Source organism: Bos indicus, chromosome 25 (genome assembly GCF_029378745.1).
Source record: "Bos indicus isolate NIAB-ARS_2022 breed Sahiwal x Tharparkar chromosome 25, NIAB-ARS_B.indTharparkar_mat_pri_1.0, whole genome shotgun sequence".
Lineage (NCBI taxonomy): Eukaryota > Metazoa > Chordata > Mammalia > Artiodactyla > Bovidae > Bos > Bos indicus.
The window spans coordinates 29,784,842-29,806,737 of record NC_091784.1 but is presented as its reverse complement, the minus strand read 5'-3'; the positions used below and the strand labels follow the sequence as shown (position 1 = coordinate 29,806,737).

At 43.1% G+C, this 21,896-nt stretch overlaps 1 protein-coding gene across 2 annotated transcripts in view; it reads right to left on the bottom strand.

Annotated features, from left to right (window-relative positions):
- The window catches only part of CALN1 (calneuron 1), a 462,940-nt gene that overhangs the window by 345,611 nt on the left and 95,433 nt on the right, over positions 1–21,896 (bottom strand). The window lies entirely within an intron of this gene.

Genomic DNA, 21,896 nt, shown 5'->3' with positions numbered 1-21,896 from the left:
CCATTTCCTCCTCCAGGGGATCTTCCCAACCCAGGAATGGAACCCAGGTTCTTTTATGTCTCCTTCATTGGGAGGCTGGTTCTTTACCACTAGCACCACTGAGCCTCCTGCCTCCCACTTATAGGAACTCTTATGATTACATAAGCTCCCACTCAGATAATCCAGGGTAATAGTCTTATCTCAAGATCATAATGTAATCGCATTTGCAACAGACCATTCACCACGTAAAGTGACATATTCATAGGAACCAGGAATAAGGACATGGGCATACTTGGCAGTGGGGGAGGGGGGTGTTATTCAGCCTACCAGAAGACCTGATAAATTTCAATCTGAATTTTTTTTTCAAAAATATCATTTCAATCACATTTTGAGAATCAGAACAGTCTATAATAGATTACATTTTTGGTGCTGTGAGAGGCATTTTAAATTTGATGGTATTCCAAGATACAAAAGAAAAGTAAAAATTAAAAAAAAATTTAATCAAGACTATGAAAAAAAGCTAGGTAAAATAAAAATCACATAAGCAGTGGTAGGTCACACATTCCTTCGTTTAAAAAAAAAAATTGGAAAATCACACAGCTTATGCTAAAAAGCAACTAGAAATCCTATAGTTCCAAGTGACCTGATTAAACACGGGACATGCCGATTCATCGTTCTACCCAATGCCTCCTCCCGAGTGGGGACAGACTCAGGCCACCACTGCCTAGCTCAGTGTTGCTGCAGCCGAAACTCCAATGGACTCGCCAGGCCCATGTTGTAAACTGAGAACCACAGAGGCACCATCTTCCTGTACAAAGCACCAGCCACAAGCCAGTGCACATCCCAGAAAACCATCACCCTAACCCTGCAGAGAAGCCACTAGAGAGGCCACCCAACCATATCCACCCCCTCTGCCAGGTCTAGAAGTCAAAAGCTTGACCAAAGTCACATGCTTAATTACTGGAATAGGCAGAATCAGCCCAGAGAGTACACCTTTCCCCGGGTAGCCAGCAACACATCCACAGAATCTTCAACAATAAATAAACCTTCAGTGAATCTTGCTGGGGCCTGGGAAGATCCTTCCTTTGATTCAGCCTCTTCTCCACAATTTCCTTAGTCCCCACTCCAAATCTTTCCTCTTCCCCTCCAACTCCATCATACTCTCTCTGACACTCCCTCCTCAGATTCAACGATAAAATTCTATCCAAAGGCACTCAGATTTCTTTTTTCCTATCTACTGACTCCTCCCCTTTGAAAAACTGAGCTTATTGGAAAGAGAACGACAAATACCATATGACAGCACTTATACGAGGAATCTAAAATAGGACACAGATGAACCTATCCATGAGACAGAAACAGACTCACAGACATAGAGATCAGACCCACGGTCGCCAAGGGCGAGGGGAGGCAGGGAAGAGAGGGCAATCTGGGATTAACAGATGCACACCACATATATAGAGAATGGGTAAACCACAAGGTCCTACTGTATAGCGCAGGGAACTATATTAATATCCTGTTACAAACCATAATGGAAAAGAATGTGAAAAAGAATAGATAGGTAACTGAATCACTTTGCCATACAGCAGAAATTTATGCAACACTGTAAAACAACTATATTTCAATGAAATATTTTTAAATGAGCTTATCCTCTGAATTAGAATTATGAGAAGCTAAACCACCATTAAAGGTTAACACTGTGGGGGATGGGAGTCAGACAGCCTAAGTCTTTGACCTGGCTCGTCCTCACAAGCTGTGTGACCTTGAAGCAGTGACTTAACCTCTCTGTGCCTCAGTGGCCTCACCTGGAAACGAGAATCCTAACAGCAAGGGCCTGGCAGAGCAGATGTGAGAACTGGATGAGAGGGGTGCAGGGTGCACAGTGGGCTCCAGAGCCTCTGCTCTTAACCACTCAACACACTGAATTCACAACTTGGGCTTTTATTTCTCCTGTAGGTATTAGCTCTACATAACTGGTGCATTGGTTCTCATAACTTTTCTGTGTGGGGCAGGATTAATTCTGAGATAATGCCCATTTTACTGAGAGAGAAACTGAGACTCAAGAAGCCTCTGTGCTGTCTGTCTTGCCCAGTGCACTGCAGAGTCTCGCTAGGAGGCTTTTCTCATTAGGTTTCCTTAGCCTGGAAATGGACAGTTGTACAGCTGTCTTCTCTACAAATCACTGGGTTTGGGGGAAGGGGGGTTGTCTGGGGTCTTTTTTGTTTGTTTGTTTAGCATTTCCCCAGGACTGGATCAAATCTGGGAAGAACGTAAAGAACATGACTATGAGAGTGGAGTGGATTTGTCTCCGCCTGGCAATTTGTTAAGGCCATGAAGGTACGACGTGATGTGTGAGCACCCTGCCCTGGATCTACTGTCTGCTATCCCCACTCATCAGCCTCCCAAGTGACTTGTAACCATGCCGAGCACACATACTGCGCCGCTTTCTCTATGAAGACAAATGTGTTTTGCCGTGAGTAGGCAATGCTTTGAGCCAAAAAACATATTATAATAAAAAACTATCATCAGAGGCTTGGAGGAAAACACGATCCCTCTACAGTTGTGTGTGTGTGTGTCTGTGCATGCCTGCACATGGAGGGGACAGTCTATTTCTGAGCGCACAGGGGTGACAGGGCCACAAGTCAACCTGAAGCCATTAGCACCTAGCTTGATGTCTTATCTCCCTTAAATAAACATTCTTTAAAGACAGAATATACTGAACAGATGGATAAGTTTCAAGATTTAACAACCTGTGGGGACATTATTACTGTTGTACCTCTATGCTCCAAGAAAGACATTCCATCTTGAGGAGTTCTTGCCTTAATCATTGGCAAATGAGCCCTGGTCACACCCAGATGATGCGGAAATGCACCGTAGGCCCTTTACCCCTGGGTATTAGCCACATCTCAGGACCCCTACCTGGTTCTCCTGCAGCAGAACCAGTGTATGGCTGAGGGTCAAAGAAAAGGAAGGAGGAAATGAGAGCTGGATAAGTGAGGAGATCAAGCCTTTGGGATGATGATGGTGACAAAGAATTACAGAGAAATAGCCTACTGTGTGTGTGAAATAAATATAAGTATAAATGTGGATTCCTCTGCCCTGCTTGCCCAGTACAATTACATCAGCAAAATGTTGTTGGATTGTAATAACTGTGATGGCATGTCAGGGGTGAAAGGGCTACTGTGGTCTGGGGAGTTCCAGATGTTCTATGGAGAAGGTTCAGGGTCAAGCCCAGAAAGTACCCCTGAGCCCTATACACACACACACACACACACACACACACCTGAAAAAGATGTAAAGGTGACACCAAATTTCATATTCACAGATGAGACTTAGTTTTGTTCATTCACTTTGAAACATCCTTCACCCTTCCTAATTTGCTTCAATCCACTTTAGAAGAATTGGCTGGGGAGAAGAAAAAGGAAAGAAATTCAGACTTTCTCTCTCATCTTATTCCTTCCCCATAGCCTGCCAAGCAAGGATACCAACAGCCCCTGTAGAGCACGCTGCCATGCCCACATGTTACACGCTCTTCCCAACAAAGTGGGAACTATATGACCCCATCTTACAGATGAGGACATGGAGATGTGTTTTTAAAACTTGCCAAAGCACAGAGATAATAAATGACAGGTCAAAGGTTTGAATCAAGTTCAGGCTAATCCCAGAATCCCTGAAATTCACCACTGCAGGCAAGAGGTCGAGTTCTTTTTTTTTTGGGGGGGGGGGGGGCGGGGGGGGCGGTGTTGTGCTGCATGGCATGCAGGATCTTAGTTCTCCAGTCAGGGATTGAACCTATGCCCCCTGCAGTAGAAGCACAGAGTCTTAACCACTGGACTGCCAAGGAAGTCCCAAGAAGTCAAGCTCTTTATCCTTGGCCTGAGAGTGGCCTAGGGCAGTTCTCATTTTAGGTGAGTGACATTTGGAGTAACACAGTCTATTTGTAGGTCTATTTAGTGGAGAAAACTAGAGAGTATTTCTATGGTACCCTGAAAAAGAGATTTCTGTGGCCAGGAGCCAGTGTGTGAACTTCTTTTAAAATCTAAGACAGCTAGTGGGTTTTAGGCAAGTTTCTCACTTGAAGAGTTTGAAAAAGAGGGTGTTATCAATCAATCAATAAAGCAAATTAATTGAGCACAAATAGGTGACCTATTTTTTTTAACCCAAAGAGTACCTCCTCCTTATATGGGATTTTGGCTTTTGAGAATATGAAGGATGCCATATCCTTCACAGTCCCACAAGACTAACCATGACATATAAAGCACGGCTCAAGGACATGAAGGAGCTTAACTGGAGATGTGGTCCCTCCCAAACACCCAGTCACCAGTGACTGCCTGTGGTCCAAGGAATGAATGGCTTCTGGGCCTTGGGTACTTGTCTTTGGCTCTCTTTCCTTCAATCCATCACTTCAAAATAATGAAAATTCCAAAATCTTTATCTTAAGGCTAATGAGTGCCAGAATTTAATATTGAAGGGCTGTTGACTGTCTCAATGGGATATCTTCAGTTCTTATCAGCTTCTTCCAATTCTGTTCAAACTCCCGTGTCCCTGTTCTGTGACTGGCATCGCTGCACCTAGTCACCTCATTAGTTAACCATACACCTGACTCCTCTTGTCCTCACCTGCTTCACACCCACACATCAAGACCTACAATGTGGAGACAGGATAGCATGGGAGTTAGTGCAGAGTGGGGGCTTTGGCGTTGTTACTGTTGTTTAGTTGCTAAGTCATGTCTGACTCTTTGTAACTCCATGGACTATAACCTACCAGGCTCCTCTGTCCATGGGATTCTCTGGACAAGAATACTGGAGTGGGTTGCCATTTTCTTCTTCAGGTGATCTTCCCCATCCAGGGACTGGATCCACATTTCCTGCATTGCCAGGTGGATTCTTTACCACTGAGCCACCTGGGAAGCCCGGGCTTTGGCATTAGAGGAAGTTACATACAAATCCTAGTCCATTAACTATTATTTGTGTGACCTTGGGCAAGTAATTTCATCACTTTCACACCAATCTCCCTCATCTGTATAATGAGGACAATGATGTCTGCAAGAGGTATTGCAAACATTAAAATGGATAAAATAAACACTGCTGTGAGTGTGTGCTAAGTCCTTCAGTCGTGTCCAACTTTTTGCACCCCTTTGGACTGTAGCCTACCAGCCTCCTCTGTCCATGGGACTCTCCAGGCAAGATTTACTGCAGTGGGTTTCCATACCTTTTCCAGGGGATCTTCCTGACCCAGGGATCAAACCCACATATCTTATGTCTCCTGGACTGGCAGTCGGGTTCTTTACCACGAGTGCCACCTGGGAAGCCCAAACACTGCCAAGTGTCTGTATTTTTAACATCCCAAGCCCACTTCTCTCTGGCTCGCTGTCATTTGCTAAGCTTAACCCCTCACCACTTCTCCCCTGACTATGAGAGGCTGGTGATGCTCCAGCCTCTAGACCCACTCCCCTCATACCCTTTCTCCACATCACAAGTGCAGTCTTCATAAAGAACCTCCCCAGCATGCATGGATGCACCTTGTCCAGTCTCCCAAAGGAAAGCAAAACAAAACCTTTATGGAGTAATGGGTATAAAACGTCCAGTTCAAGAGGTGTAGATAAGCAACTTGTGTTACCCTTTGTTGAATCCCTTTAAGAAAATGACAAGGGACTTCCCTGGTGGTCCAGTCATTAAGAAACCGCCTTGCAATGCAGGGGATACAGGTTCAATCCCTGGTCAGGGCACTAAGATCCGTGTGGCAACTAAGCCCATGTACCACAACTACTGCAGCCCTCGAGCTCTGGAGCCTGTGCTCCGCCACAAGAGAAGCCACTGCAAGAAGCCCGCATACTGCGACTAGAGTAGCCACTGATTGCTGCATCTAGAGAAAGCCCATGAGCGGCAACAAAGACTCAGGACAGCCAAAAATAAAACGAAAAAAATACCTTATTAAACAAAAAAAGAATATGACAAAAGATATAGAGCTTCTCCCCAGGAAAAAAGCACTACGTATAAACACACAAAATAGTCAGAAGCTAGAGGAGAGTCGGACACGACTGAAGAGACTCAGCAGCAGCAGCAGCATAGGAGAGACACAGACCCCAGCTTTAAAAACCCTGACTTAGAACATTCTTCAGCCTGGCTTTTGGTAATTTCATTGTTCATCCTAACCTGTCCTCCAGGTGGATTAACCTCAATCACTGAGGCTTCAAAATCTGAAACAGCACATTTCTTCACGTGCATATTCAGGGTCCCCCAAATCCAGCAAGAAAATCTAGCAAGCAGCTGAAGACTTGTTTCCCAGAAATCGATGGCACCTTGGAAGGGGTCTTAAAGAAAGTAGCATCAAATTAGGATCAATCAAAACTCAGAAGTTTTTGCAGCCTCAGTAGGTGCAACTAAAAAACTGCACTTGGAGGTCTGGGAAGAAGCACCAGGGAGGGGCAGGAAACACTGACCTCTCAGGTGTGTCCCGTGACCCCCTTTCCCCAGCGCTCCCCACCTGAGCACCAGATGGCAGAGAGACTAAGCTCTGTAAATCCTACAAGATGCTTAGGGGCATCAGACCAAGAACTGCAGAACCCATCCTTCCTATAATGCTTCGAGACAGAGACATTAGATTGCCACCCAGATGGTTGAGGTGAGCTATGTATCCTGAGGCTCATTTTACTGGATACCAGCAGAGTAATAACCAGCAAAGCCAACTGGCACCAGCCTAAGAACCAGCCCTATGCCTGAGCATGAAAATGGTAGCACATTCCTCAAGCCAGCATGACTTAGGTCCTGGGGCCATTCGTTTCAGCAGCTTTACAGGGAGGAAAAAAAAAAAAAAAAAAAACTACACTTTTTTTCACTATCACTATAAAACTTTAGTGTTACAAACAAACCATTAATACTGAAGTTGACATTTCTAGTCTGGGAGAAACATTAAAACAAAAATAGCCTTGAATTTTAACCAGATGAGGTTAGGGGAAACTTAGGAGAGTGAGAAAAAGCCAGGAAAGGAAACTCAATAGGAAACGGATAGAAAATTACACCCAGCAAAACCGATGCCTAGACTCCTCCATTTCCAGAAACCATCACTACTGCAACAGAGAGGAAGGAATGGAAGACTTCTTTTCAACGTGTTGAATGCAAAGAGCTGGCAATGTCCCCTTCCAAGAGGGAATGGGTTCTGGTTATGTGGCCGTGACTTCAGCCTTCCTGTCTCCCATTACCATCTCCCCTCCAACCCAAGGAATAAGTCTTGTGAGATATTTTTAAAACGGAAATTTATGAGCATGTTCATTCCTGATCCTTGGAAGTGACAATGAGGAGTTGGAAGGCCTGAATTGTCAGCCACTCACAAAATTTTCCCACGTCTAATTCTATTTCTCAGGACAACCTAAGGTTTGAAAGCTGGTGTCACTAGCTCAAACTCTTAACCTTCATTCCAGGGAGGACAGGGTCTTTGAAAGGTAAAGTGCTGAGGTTAAAGCCAGAGGAGTAGGAAAGGCATCTTTATGGGCTTAAACACTGAGAATTGTGATCGGGTGTCCAGATTCTTCCACACTGAAAGGTCTTTCCAATTAGGGGCATTCACCTCCTGAAGCAAGCCTGTCTTGACAGGACAACTGCGTAGGACACTGGTTAGTGTTTTACTCTCTCCTCCAAGGAGCCAATCTGCCCCAAGGTGGAAGTAATAATCCTGTCTGGATGTGTCTTGTCATTCTTGTAGTGACCATCACCATCATTATTATCATAACAACAATAATAGCAATAATTACTATTATTGATACTATTGAGTTGCGAAGTCACTCAGTCGTGTCCGACTCTTCATGACCCCATGGACTGTAGCCCACCAGGCTCCTCCATCCATGGAATTTTCTAGGCAAGAGTACTGGAGTGCATTGCCATTTCCTTCTCCAGGGGATCTTCCCAACCCAGGAATCGACCCCAGGTCTCCCGCATTGTGGGCAGACGCTTTACCATCTGAGCCACCAGGGAATTGATACTATTACTGTTACTATTTATTAGGTACTTACTACATACTAAATACAATAGTAACTCACTCTGCATATATTATCTCATAATATCCCTTTAAACTACATACTGTTATCCACACTGTACAGGCGAGAACATCTTACCTGGTGCCGCAGACAGGAAAGAGTCTGCCTGCAATGAGGGAGACCCAGGTTCAATCCCTGGGTCAGGAAGATCCCCTGGAGCAGGAAATGGCAACCCACTCCAGTATTCTTGCCTGGAGAATCCCTTGGATGGAGGAGTCTGGCAGGCTATAGTCCATGGGGTCACAAAGAGTCAGACACAACTGAGCAACTGACACATACAGGCGAGAAAACCAAAACTCATGGAGCATTGAAGTAGATCATTGACTCTAAATGCCATGTATAATCAACCATATTTCACCACCAGATATATCATCCCAATTCTACTCTCACCATAGAATGGATCAGTTCAGTTCAGCCACTCAGTTGTGTCTGACTTCTTGTGATGCCATGGACTGCAGCACGCCAGGCCTCCCTGTCCATCACCAAATCCTGGAGTTTACTCAAATCATGTCTATTGAGTCGGTGATGCCATCCATCCATCTCATCCTCTGTCATCCCCTTCTCCTCCCACCTTCAATCTTTCCCAGCATCAGCGTATTTTCAAATGAGTCAGCTCTTCGCATCAGGTGGCCAAAGTATTGGAGTTTCAGCTTCAACATCAGTCCTTCCAATGAATATTCAGGATTGATTTCCTTTAGGATGGACTGGTTGGATCTCCTTGCAGTCCAAGGGACTCTCAAGAGTCTTCTCCAACACCACAGTTCAAAAGCATCAATTCTTCAGTGCTCAGCTTTCTTTATAGTCCAGCTCTCACATCCATATATGACTACTGCTGTTGCTGCTGAAAAAACCATATCCTTGACTAGACGGACCTTTGTTGGCAAAGTAATGTCTCTGCTTTTTAATATGCTGTCTAGGTTGATCATAATTCTCCTTCCAAGGAGTAAGCATCTTTTAATTTCATAGAATGATTAATCAGGAGCAACTAGCTCACTTTGGGACAAATTTTATGGCATTCTTTTATTTAGCAAGTATTTCTGGGGAACTTCCCCAATGGTCTAGTGGTCAAGACTCTGCAATTCCACTGCAAGGGGCATGGGTTTGATTGCTGCTTTGGGAACTAAAGCAAAAATGGATCCCACATGCCCCATGGTGCCACCAAAAAAGAAAGAGAGAGAGAGCAATCTAAATTTTTAAAAACAAATATTTCTGAGAACTCACTGTTTGTCTAAACATTCAGTACATTTGCTCACAGGGATGAACATGGTGTATTTGGGCCCCAACGTCATAATGAAACACACCCAGCAAAAGTTAATGTTCTCCTGGAGGCATTTTGGGTCTCTGCCATCCAGCCTTCCCTGTTGGTTCCACTCTTTCTGCCCTGCTAAACCTCTTCCTTTCACATTTCAACAAATGAACTTGAAATACAGTCTATATATGTTAGAAAAAGGACAAACTCCCATGCTTTGAAACTGTAGATCCATTATCTCTAATCTTATTCAACAATACTTCCTCCTTAAAAATAGTAAGCAGAAGATTCTTCAAAGTATCATTATGTGTAAGACACTAATTTTAAAATGGGAAAATAGGTTTACAGGTTGGATTAATTGTCTGTGGTCATATGGTTGCTGATTTGGTGGGTGTAGGTTTGGCTGTGAGTAAGAAAAACAAATCAGAAGCCAATTTCTCTCTGTTCCACTATCCTCAGGCACCCAGCGTCATTCCAGCTCACCACTCTGCCACCTTTGTCTTCATGGTGCCAAGTGATGACATTCCCACGGCAATAATAAGAGGGAGGAAAGGATATAGAAAGGGCAAAGTGCAGCAAAGTTGCCCAATGTCACTTCAGCTTAGGTGTCATTGGCCAGAACTTACTAATATGGCCATACCCAGTTCTTAAGGAGACTGGGAAATGTAGTCTGTATTTGAGCACACATTTGTCCAGCTAAAATTTCTTCTACTGAAGAACAAATGATATTGGGGAAGAGCTAACCCACTCTATTGTAGCTGCTAAGTAGTAAAATTCAGACAGTCCACATCTGTGGGACTGCTGAGACCCTACTCTGTCAGGTAGGCTTTAATTCTATTTTTGTAGCAAAGATTTTTGGTCCTCTCTTCCTCACTGCATAAAGAAATTGCTAAGTACGACTTTAGAACACTCTATAACATTTCATTAGCTTTCAATTCAATAGCTAGAAACCATCTCCAAGCTAATGTGTATGTGTTTTGGTGGTTTTAAAATATACCTGCTTATGCTTTGATAATCATCTCTTCAAAAATAAAGCTTAATTCCACTTACCTTAAGTGGGGGCTCTATTTAGTGACTCACTTTTAGCAAATATATGGGGCAGAAGTGAAAATATGTGACATCTGAGACAAGATCATAAAAGGATCATTCATTTTAGAAAAAGTCAGATCCCATGTCATGAAGTCACTCAAGTAGTCCTATGGGGAGGCCCTCATGGAAGGTCCTGAGACCTCCAGTCAACAGCCTTGGAAGTGGGTTTGGATGGATTTCCCAGTCACAAACCTTCAGATGACTGCAGTCCCATCAGGTGTCTTGACTACGACCTTTTGAAAGACATGGGGCTAGACCAGCCACCTGTGCCACTCCTGAATTTCTGATCCACAGAAACTGTGAGATAAAAATGTTTGCTGTTCTAAACCAGCAACTTTAGGAGTACTTTGTCACACAGCAATAAAGGTCTTCCCAGTGGCTCAGCGGTAAAGAATTTATTTGCTTGCAATGCAGGAGATGCAGGTTCAATCCCTGGATTGGGAGGATCACGTGGAAAGGCAAATGGCAACCCACTCCAGTATTCTTGCCTGGAGAATCCCATGGACAAAGAAGTGTGGTGGGCTACAGTCCAGGGGGTCACAAAAGTCAGACTTGACTTAGTGACTAAACCACCACCACCACAACATAGGTCTCAATGCAAATTCAGTGCTCTTCCGATTTGAGAATTAGAGAAAGTAGAAAAGACCACCTTGATAGACAAAATCTGTATTTCAAATGGCTGTGTCCTAGCTCATGACCTGCTTTTAAATATTTTGTAGATGTGTTTGGATGAGATGCTCTGGATACTGCTGTGAGGAGGAAAAACCAGTAGGTCATTCCTGCTAGAACATATTGCTAATATCACATCCCAGGAAACAGCTGAACCTGCTGTTGGCCAATTATCACCAAGAGAAACAGCTCAGTATCAATGAAGCCAACATCAGAATGATGAGTTTTGGCAAACTCTCTTCAGTATCCAGATGGATAACGCTGAATAATTCTACTCAACAGGTTAACTTATTCAGTTATCTGGGGAAGCACCGTGGAGCTTAATTACCTTAGCAGATCTATTAGGATGCATTTCTGTTGAAAGTAGAAGCTTCCATGGAAGAATATCAAGGGTATTTTATGATAGAGATGAATTGTTAGATCTTGTTCCACAAATATCCCAAGTCAAAGGTCATGCTTCACAATGCAGGTCCTTGAACTTTCATACCAAGATATCACCTCTGCCTACTATCTCAAGCAGGGGGAGAGGGAAACCAGAGAAACATGTCCCAACACGGGTACTTGGTATCATCTGGTGGAAAGACTTTTTAAACTACAATCTGCCCTCCTCTCTCTGCATCTGGAGTCTAAAATTAGCACCTAGTCCTTCACTGAGAATCACCATCATCAAAAGCCACCATTACTAGGGAAAACAGGTTTCAAAAAACCTTCAGAAATTAGAGGCTGAGAAAAAGTTGAAACCTACCAACACCTTTGACATAACAATACAAAGTTCTTGTATGTTGGGTATTTTTATTATGGACTTCCCTTGTGGCTCAGGTGGTGAAGAATCTGCCTGCAATGTGGGAGACCTGGGTTTGATCCCTGGGTTGGGAAGATCCCCTGGAGAAGGGAAAGGCTACCTACTCCAGTATTCTGGCCTGGAGAATTCCATGGACATAGTCCATGGGGTTCTAAAGAGTCAGACACAACTGAGTGGCTATCACTTTCACTTTCAAGGAGCTCTTATTTAAAATATAGATGAGAAGATGATTCTTCCAATAGGATCCTTGAAGGCTGTGATTGGAATAAGGTATGTTACCTTTTTGCCCCAATCAATTGGAAGTTTGGAGCTAAATTTAATGCTCACAGTAAATGTATTAGTTTTAGGGGCCGTCATGTTTTTTTCTTCCTCTTGGTATGTGAATTTTTATTTCCTATTTCTATTCCGACAGCCTTTGCAGTTTATGTTTCTTCTTTTATCATATGATGTCTCTATCACTTTGGGAAACATGCAGCATATAAATTACCAATGAAGAAAATGAAAGTGGCAGGGATAGTACTCAGGTTTTCTTCTTGGTCACAGCTATCAAAAAGCACTTTCAGAACCAGGTGCAAGGAACTCCAAGAAGACTTAGGCAAATGTCCCTTTAAGGAGTGGGCCCTCAGAAGCAGCTAGCATCAGAGAAATCCCTCCTTGGCACTGCTAACAAAGCTCCACAACTCTCCACAAATGACTTACCCTCTCAAGGCTCCAAGGCAAGTCAAGCCTCCAGGAGAAAGTAGCCAGGTAGATAAAAGGCCCAGGCTGTAAGGCTAATTCCCAGCTCAGAAGCACAGCTATCTATCTGGCACTCCCACTCCTGTTGGATGATGTGGCTCATTGTGTAGGTTTTATCGCCTCCTCTGGAGAGAGAACTCTGAGCCATCAGCCTTCTCAGATAAGAGTTGAGAGCTTCTCTTCTTGTGACAGTAATGTTTCTGCCTTCTTAAAACCCCACTTGAAAGGCCTGGAGAGGGAAGGATCTCAAAAAAGGCAAGTAGGGTGTGCCTTTGGGATTTCTAAATCAACCATCAAAAGTAGAGAAGGAAAAAAAAGGGGGTGGGAGGAGTCTTCTTTACAAGAAAATATATGATGGACCAGACAAATGAGGGTGGAAAGGGGCTCTTCAGAGCTCACAGCACAGAAGGCAGACTCCTTCCAACGTGCACTCAAGCCCATCACCAGCCTTTTCCTGGGCTGCAGTGCACCTCTGCTCTTCATGAGAAATACACTGGGCTCACACAGAGCTTTAAAAATATCTCTCCACCCACTGAAAGTCTGATTAATCAGCCAAGTTCTCACCCAGGTGTCACAGAGGTGGCAGTGATATATATGATAGTGACATGAGGGTGCAGGGAAGGCACAAAGGGTCTTACTTAGCAGGCAGGAGGATTCGGAGCATAGAACTTGAAAAGCATGAGCTCTGAAGCCAGGTGGCAGTCTGCATCCCAGTTTCAACACGTGCAAGTTATGCGACCTTGGAGAAGGTTATTAGTGAACATATCCCTTTTCCACCTCTGCAAGAACGAGGTTCATAATAGCACCTGTATCATAGAATTACTGAGAGGGTTAAATGGACTAAACCATCACCTGCATGTTGAACAGTTCCTGGCACATAGTAAGCACTCAGTAAACTCCAGTTGTAATGATAGGATGAGGATAACAATGGACAATGTTGAAAGTTACAAGATGATTAGGTGTTTCCCAGGTGCATAGAACATTCTTGAAAGAAGCAACTAAAATAAAGGCAGAGAAGCAAGAGAGATGGTGAGGCAGCAGGAAGCCATCTGGAAGGCAAGGTGGGAGTGAAGCAGACAAAAAGGAAGGGTCCAGGCCACACAGGGCTTCATACACTTTGTCACAGCGATGCGCTGTAGCTAACAGCTGGAGGCTGCAGAGAGCCATTTCAGAATTATCAGCAGAAGTGAAACATTAAAGGGTAAAATGCTAGAATGGTTGAAAATTACTTTTAACTGGTTCAGGTTAAAAAAAAAAACTACTGATAATAAGCTTTTACTGTGACAAAGTAACCATATGAGAACAACCCTTCCATGGTGTACAAGCATAAACCTAAACAAAATATATAAAGCAACTGTTTTCAGGTCATAAACAACAGGCAGCACAAGACTGCAATTGCAGGGTGAGAGGAAATTCATACGGTGAGCCCCATGTCCTCCCTGGCTCATTGCCTGGGGACAATTTCCCAACCATAGTCTTATGTTGGGGTAGCAGAAGGGGCTGGAATTTATAGGGTCAGGCCACAGACAGAAGAAAACTCGGCAGAGAGGGGGCCTCAGAAGCTTGTGTGTGGGTTCCCTATGAGTGACTGGCTGAAGGCTGGGCAGCCCAGTGCAAGCTGAGATTAAACCAGACTTACCAGGGAGCAGCCACTATGAGATTGAAAATGGAAGACAGCTATGAAAATTTAAGCATCTGTAGGGGATATCTGAAAAATCTTATTAATACCCCAGGCATCCAGACACCAGAAAGACCACAACTTAAGAGTAAAACATTCTGAAGGTCTACATAAGATCCACCTGCACAAAACCTAAAACCAAGCCCTGACAAGATCCACAAGGAAGACAAGAGTTTGGAAGCTGAGTCCCCATCAAGTTAGACAGGCTTGGGAGCCAGCCACCATGGGATTTCCAGAGATCTACCCTAACATAAAAACAAAAAAATCAAACCAACAGAAGTTTAAGGAGGTCGGTTAGTAATTGAACTACCTATTAGAACCAAAAAATCAGCCCTCTTCAAAGAAAGCTAACAGAACACAGTTGTTACAACATAGCACTTACAAAGTTCAGCATACAGTCAAATATTAACAGGCATACAAAGAAACAAGAAAACTTGATCATAATCTAAAAAAAGACAATAGAAATCAACCCTCACATGGCCTAGAACCTAGATGATGGATTTAGCACTAAAGACTTTAAAGAGCTATTACAAATGTAAGAAATATGTCCAAAGAATTAAAGAAAATATTGTTTAAATGAGTAAACAGAGTATCTCAGCAAATAAATGGTAACTATAAAAAAGAATCAAATTAAAATTCTAGAGTTGAAAAAACTGTGTGTGTGTGTGTTGAGAGAAATGGAAATAGAAAGAAAGCAAATGCTGCAATATTAGCAGTTGACAAAGGGTACACAGCTATTTACTGTACTTACCAGAATCCCTATAGATTAAAAAATTTTTAGAAATGATTAAAGAAATATTAAAGACATTATTGTTTTATGTATATATCTTTGTGTGTGTTATTGTAGGACAAGAAGGAAAATGTGATAACTTAATCAAGTTTGTATTTGAGATGCTTTCTTCCAGTGAAATGGAACTGAACTGATATAGGGCCTCATCCTGGATGAGGCACAAGATCACCTCTTGGTGACTGCAATTGTCTAGGAGGTGGGGGACCTGGCCCAAGAAAACAGCAACATGGCTGGAGAAGAAGAAAGACGATCTGCAAGGCTTTGCCAATGCCATGTGTAGAGTAAGACAAAAGCGGGGATGGGGGTCCAGGATGATCCCCAATTTACCATCATGCCTTACTGGGTATAATAGGATATAATTTTCTGGGAAAAAATCCAGAGGAGGGGCAATTTAAGGGAAAAAAAGAAAATCTGTTCATCTTTGGACATTGGAATTTAAGGAACTGAATATAGGGCTATCAGAGAAGGCAATGGCACCCTACACCAGAACTCTTGCCTGGAAAATCCCATGGACAGAGGAGCCTGGTGGGCTGCAGTTCATGGGGTCGCTAAGAGTCGGACACGACTGAGCGACTTCACTTTCACTTTTCACTTTCATGCATTGGAGAAGGAAATGGCAACCCGCTCCAGTGTCCTTGCCTGGAGAATCCCAGGGATGGGGGAGTCTGGTGGGCTGCCATCTCTGGGGTCGCACAGAGTCGAACACAACTGAAGCGACTTGCAGCAGCAGCAGCAGCAGCATATAGGGCTATAAGTAGCAGATCTAAAACTCAGGAGGGAGGCATGGATCGAATATAGCTATCTTGAGGTGATTGGTACACAGTTGCTCCTAGGGATGACAACAAAACCAATCCTAGGAGACAACAGTGCATCAGGAGTGGGCAGAAGATGAGGGAAATGACAAAGAAGTAGAAAAGAGGGAGGAGGAGAGCCAGCTAGCGGCAAGGATGCCAAGCCAGTGACAAACCAAAACCCAGGGTGTGAGCAACGTTGCCAGATGCCGGATAAACATTGAGTGTCTACTGCATCAGGCAAACAGGAGGCTATTGAGGAAACTGGGCTGTGCTGATGCAGTGGGTCTAGAAGAGTCCAAATGGAGGTAGCCAACTACTAAAGTGGTACTTATGGTTACAAAGTTGGATTGATACATCGCTCTAAAATTCAAATTAAAATACTCTCCAAAAAGGTAGGATAATGTATGCACATCCCCAGAAACATTTATTGTGAGATGTACACATATGTCAGAGGCTGAGGAGACATTTTCACTAGTTGCCACACTAACTAAACTAGTGTAACATAATTTCCACCCACCACAGAGGCACATACAGAAGACATGGCTCATCACCATTATCCGCCCTGCTAGGAACCCAGAGGCTACACCGACCAGCAAATCAAGCAATCGATCTCTATTTCACAGCATGTGTTCTCCACAGAGATCTACTCCTCAACCCAAACCCACCTCAGCAGCATCTTTCTTATTTTTAATTTTTATTTTATATTGTAGCACAGTTGATTAACAATGCTGTTAATTTCAGGTGGACAGCAAAGTGATTCCATGATGCATACACATGTATCTATTCCTTTTCAAATTCTTCTCCCATTTAGGTTATTATAGAATATTGAAGAGCTCCCCATGCTATACAGTAGGTCCTTGTTGGTTATCTATGTAACAGCACCTCTTTTCTAAGCTCCTTTGGGGAACACAACTCTCTAATGGTACAGGAGCCATGGGTGAGTGTGTCTCATCCCCATTATCTGTGCGAGAGTGATGAGAACCCAAATGTACCAGAATGTTGAATACAAGCTTGGGAACAGGAAAGAGACCAAAAGCAGGGAAGAATAAAGGAACTAATAGAATTCTGTGGCATAAGAGAGCCAACTTAATAGGAGGGGCCATCAAGAACCCACTTCTGATCAGCAGCCATGGACTAGAGGAATGCCTTCTAGAAACTGGACTCTCCAGTTGGGGCTGAAAGGGGGGACGTTACCCCAGGTCTGGAATAAAGTGAAGATAGAATGAAGAAGGCTAAAGGCTCTTTATAAATCTTGTTTGCTGACAGATCCTGGGTCTACAAGAAACTTCCATTGCTGAGTCACAGAACAGAACAGAAAAAGCAAAAGGGAACATATAAAACCATCTTCTAATGGAAAACAAAGGTAGCATCAGCTGGGAGACTTGGAGAAAAACAGATTTTTATTATAAAAAGATCTCTCTATATAATTTATGACAAGAAACAGAAGAGACTTGGATAAACTGTGTACAAGTTGTTCTCAATAAGACAAAGGGTTGGGAGAGAATAAAAAAATATGACTCCAGTAAAAGACAAAGAAGTTGCCATGAGAAGAGCACAGCCTAAGACTACAGCAGCAACTCAACGACTACAGCCTAAGAGCTACAAATTGGAAACAAACTGAATACCTGCCAAGATAGAATGGATAAAAAAAGAGAATAGGATAGATAAATAAACTTAGGTATTTACCTCTCAAGAAACACCATATATTGATGAAAATGAATGAACTTCATCTACCCTCAAAAACATGGTTGAGTCTCACAAGTATAAAGCTAAACAGAAAACCATAAATATAATGTGACCCCCTTGAGATGAAGGTAAAACATGAAAACAAACAATGATAGGTGACTGAGGAAGAGATAATAGGAAAAACTTCAAAGGTACTTCAGGGTGCTGGTAACACCTTATTCCTTAACCTGGGGGGTTGTTGCATGAGTGTTCATATTTGATAACAATCGAACTGTACTCTCAAACTTTTCTGTATCACACTTTGACCAAAATGTTAAAGGATAGCTACTGAAATAAAATCAAGCTACAATGAAACTGAAACTTTCAACCATAATGAAAATAAGTTCTAAAGGCAATAGTAAAAATTGTTTTAAATGACACCAAACAACTAAATCCATGAAGTGGTAGACAGACTCAAGAATGAACAGAGAATTGCAAAAAAAGAGAAAAATGATGTGAGAAGAGACCCGTTTTGTGGAAAATATCAAATGAAGATCTAGCATTCGAATGGGAGGCACTCCTGAAGAAAAGAAAAGAAAAAAAAAAAAACAGAAATAACAACCATTCAAGATGTGAGAGCAAACTAACCTAGGCTAGAAGGAAGACCCAAGACATTAATCCAAGAAGCTGACACTGTGACTGGCAAGAATAACGTGAAACACCCACACTCGGACATTTCACAATGGTCACGGAGAACCATGAGGACAGCATTTGCAACATCACAGCTGCAACAGAAGGGGAGGCTAAACTACATCCTAACAACGCCAAACTGAAAACAACCCCAAAATACATCCTGAATGGAACAGATACAGAAACTGAGATATATTTATATACAATGGAACACCATAGTTCATGAAAATAAGTAAACTTCAGAAAGAAGCAAGTTTAGTTTAAGACAGCCTCACAAGATTATTCAATAAATAGCACTGAGAAAACTGCTTTTAAAATATTATAATTCATGTGTCTAATAAAATTCCACATGACACATTCTAAAAACACAAGATCTACTAATAAATTCGGTATGTACATAAACTCCCTGGGTAGATTGTAAACTCCTTGGACCAGACAACAAATATTATACTTCTTTGGGCTCAGAGGTTAAAGCGTCTGCTTGGAATGCGGGAGACCTGGGTTCGATCCCTGGGTCTGGAAGATCCTCTGGAGAAGGAAATGGCAACCCACTCCAGTACTTTTGCCTGGAGAATCCCATGGATGGAGGAGCCTGGTAGGCTACAGTCCATGGGGTTGCAAAGAGTCGGACACGACTGAGTGACTTCACTTTCACTTTCACTTTCTTTCCACCCAGAAAACATTTGGGTAAACATTCCTGTAATGAATGAGTAATTAGGAATGAATATATGAATGAACACGAATGAATGAATGAATGAACATTAAGATCTCAACCAAATCGTCACTGCTGAGTTTGTTGGGTGATTTCCAACTCCAGTCTGACCAACTTGATGCAGCTTTGCATTATTCCCTCCTGAACTTTGTTTATAGAGAAGAAATAGAAACTTCTCAGAGTGAATGGCAGAGGGAGGTAGCCTGCATGGCAAGTGGCCCTGTTCTCAGAGGGTAACCTCTCATGGAGTGGGTGCCTTTGCTCCTTACACTGAAGGAAAGGGACACTCCATCCCCAGTGACAGTCACTGACCAGGTGAGGGAACCTGCCCTTGGTGATCCATAAGCCCGAGGCTATAGCTATGGCAGGGTGGGGATGGTACCCAACTAACATCTGTGCCCAATATGGCTCGACCACAGAGGATGCTTCAGTATCCACCAGTGGCCAACACATCAACTCCCTGTGCAACACCCTGTGTCCTGCAGGGATAAATGAGTGGACCCCCAAACAGTAGGATGTTAGGGCTCACCTGACACAAGGCAGTCCCAAGAGAACAGCAAACAGACATCGTCTCAGAAACGGCAGTTTCCCTAAAAACCAACCTGCAGTCCTCTGAACTGATGCAAGCCAACGTAGAACACCTGCTCTACACGCAGAACACATCTTCACAGCCCTGCCACAGCCCCAAGATGCTTGTAACAAAGCGTGAGCAGTCATAACTCAGGGTTCACCTTGGCAAAAATAAATAAATAAGCAGAAGGAATCTTCCATCAGAAAATAAATGGCCTTTCTCCAGGCTCAGAGTATGGATTACCCTCCTAAAGAACAAATACAGTATTTTCCCCAGCCAACATCACACCATAAAGTCCAGCTTTACTCAACTAGGGACCCCTGACCCCCACCCCTTCGACATATATCCAGAGAAAACTATAATTCAAAAAGATATGTGGCACTCAAGTGTTCACTGCAGCATTATTTACAATAGCCAAGACATGGAAATCACCTAATGAACACCAGCAGATGAACGGATAAAGAAGATGTGGTACATATACAATGGAATATATTAGTCATAAAAAAGAATGACATAATGCCATTTGCAGCAACATGGATGCTAAGCGAAGTAAGCCAAAGACAAGTATCATTTGATATCACCTACATGTGAAATAAAACCATGATACAAATGAACATATATAAAACAGAGACAGACCCAGACATAAAAAAAAAAAACTGGTTACCAAACGGGAAAGGTAGGGGAGGGGCAAATTAAGAGTTTGAGATTAACACACATACACACTACAAATGGCAACCCACTCCAGTATTCTCGCCTGGGAAATCCCACAGACAGGGGAGCCCAGCGGACTACAGTCCATGGGTCACAAAAGAGTCAGACACAAGTTGAGAGACTAAACAACAATATATAAAACAGACAGACAACAAGGACCTACTCTATAGCACAAGGAACTATATTTGATGTTTCGTAATAACTTAAAAGGAAACTTAAATATCAAACTATATTTGATATTTCGTAATAAAAGGAAAAGAATATTTAAAAATAGATACATACGTATGTATAACTGAATCACTTTACTGTATACCTGAAACTAATACAACATTTTAAATCAACTATACTTTAAAAAGAGAGAGAGAGAGTTGCTTGAAACACATAGACTTTTGGCCCAGTTCTCATGGCTTCTTCTCCATGGGGCTAAATACACAGGAGGCTCTTGGTCCCTCCTGAAAACTGGTGACTGAACGGGGGGAACCTACTCAAACAAACACCAGCACCCCACCCCCCGAATCAATGCACCACTGCCCAGCTCCCCACTGGAGCAGACCCCTGCTCGGGACACAAGGAAGACGGGGCCTCACCTCACCTGCCAAACACCCACAGCTCAGCCTCAGTCTTCTTTGTGGCCATCAGGATGGGCTCCTTTTGGAGGCAGTCAGGGCTCTATTTTTTGCTTCCAAGTCCTTGTCTGAATATCCTCTAGCCAACTAAAGGCAAGGAGATATGCAGGCACAGCTTTCCTCTCTGGCCCTCAGTCTGTCTGGACCATAGTGAGCAGCTGCTGGGCCTGAGGAGCCTGGCTCTGGCCACATCACTCCCCCTTCCTCTGACCCCCTCCGGCCTCTCCCCTAAACCCACTGGGCCCTGAGCTTCACTGCTTCATCATGGAAATAAGCAAGCCTCTACAGGGAGGCCTGGGAGATACCATGAGTTCAGTTCCAGGCCATTGCAATAAAGCTTATATTAATATCACGATGAAGGGAATCACTGAATCATTTAGTTTCCCAGTGTAAAAGTTATGTTTATGGACTTCTCTGGTGGTCCAGTGGTTAAGACTCCAAGCTTCCACTGCAGGAGGCATGGGTTCAATCTCTGGCTGGGGAACTCAGATCTCATAGGCCACACGGAGCGGCCAAATAAATAAAATAAAATATCCTTTTTTAAAAAGTTGTGTTTACACTACATTGTGTAGTTTATTAAGTGTGCAATAGCATTATGTCCAAACAGTGTACGTACCTTAATTAAAAACCATTTTAGCAATAAAAAATGTTAACCAGCATCTTACAATGTAGTATTGCCACAAACCTTAGATTTGTTTAAAAAAAAAACAACAAAAAACTGCAGTATCTGAGAAGTGCAATAAGGCAAAGTGTAATAAAACGTGGTATGACTGTCGAGAAGTAAGCAAACAACATGGGCGAGAGCAAGAAAGCTATCCCATGTCCCTGTCCTTGCTTGTTGCCTTTCCTGCTGATCACTGTGAAGCAAGTTCGGCTTCCCTGGCCCAGAACTGAAACTCCCCACCTTTCCCTTGGAAGAAATGTGCCAAGAGAAAGCGCACTGGTTCAGACTATTACACTTAAAAGCAAAGATACGGGCCATGTGAGGTAATTTTAACTTCCCTATTTTAGAAAGTAAATTTCAACTTCTTGTTTTAAAACAGTGTGTTACCAGGAACACAGCATTCCAAAACAAGACGGGAAACCGATCTGGCTTGGCCTCAG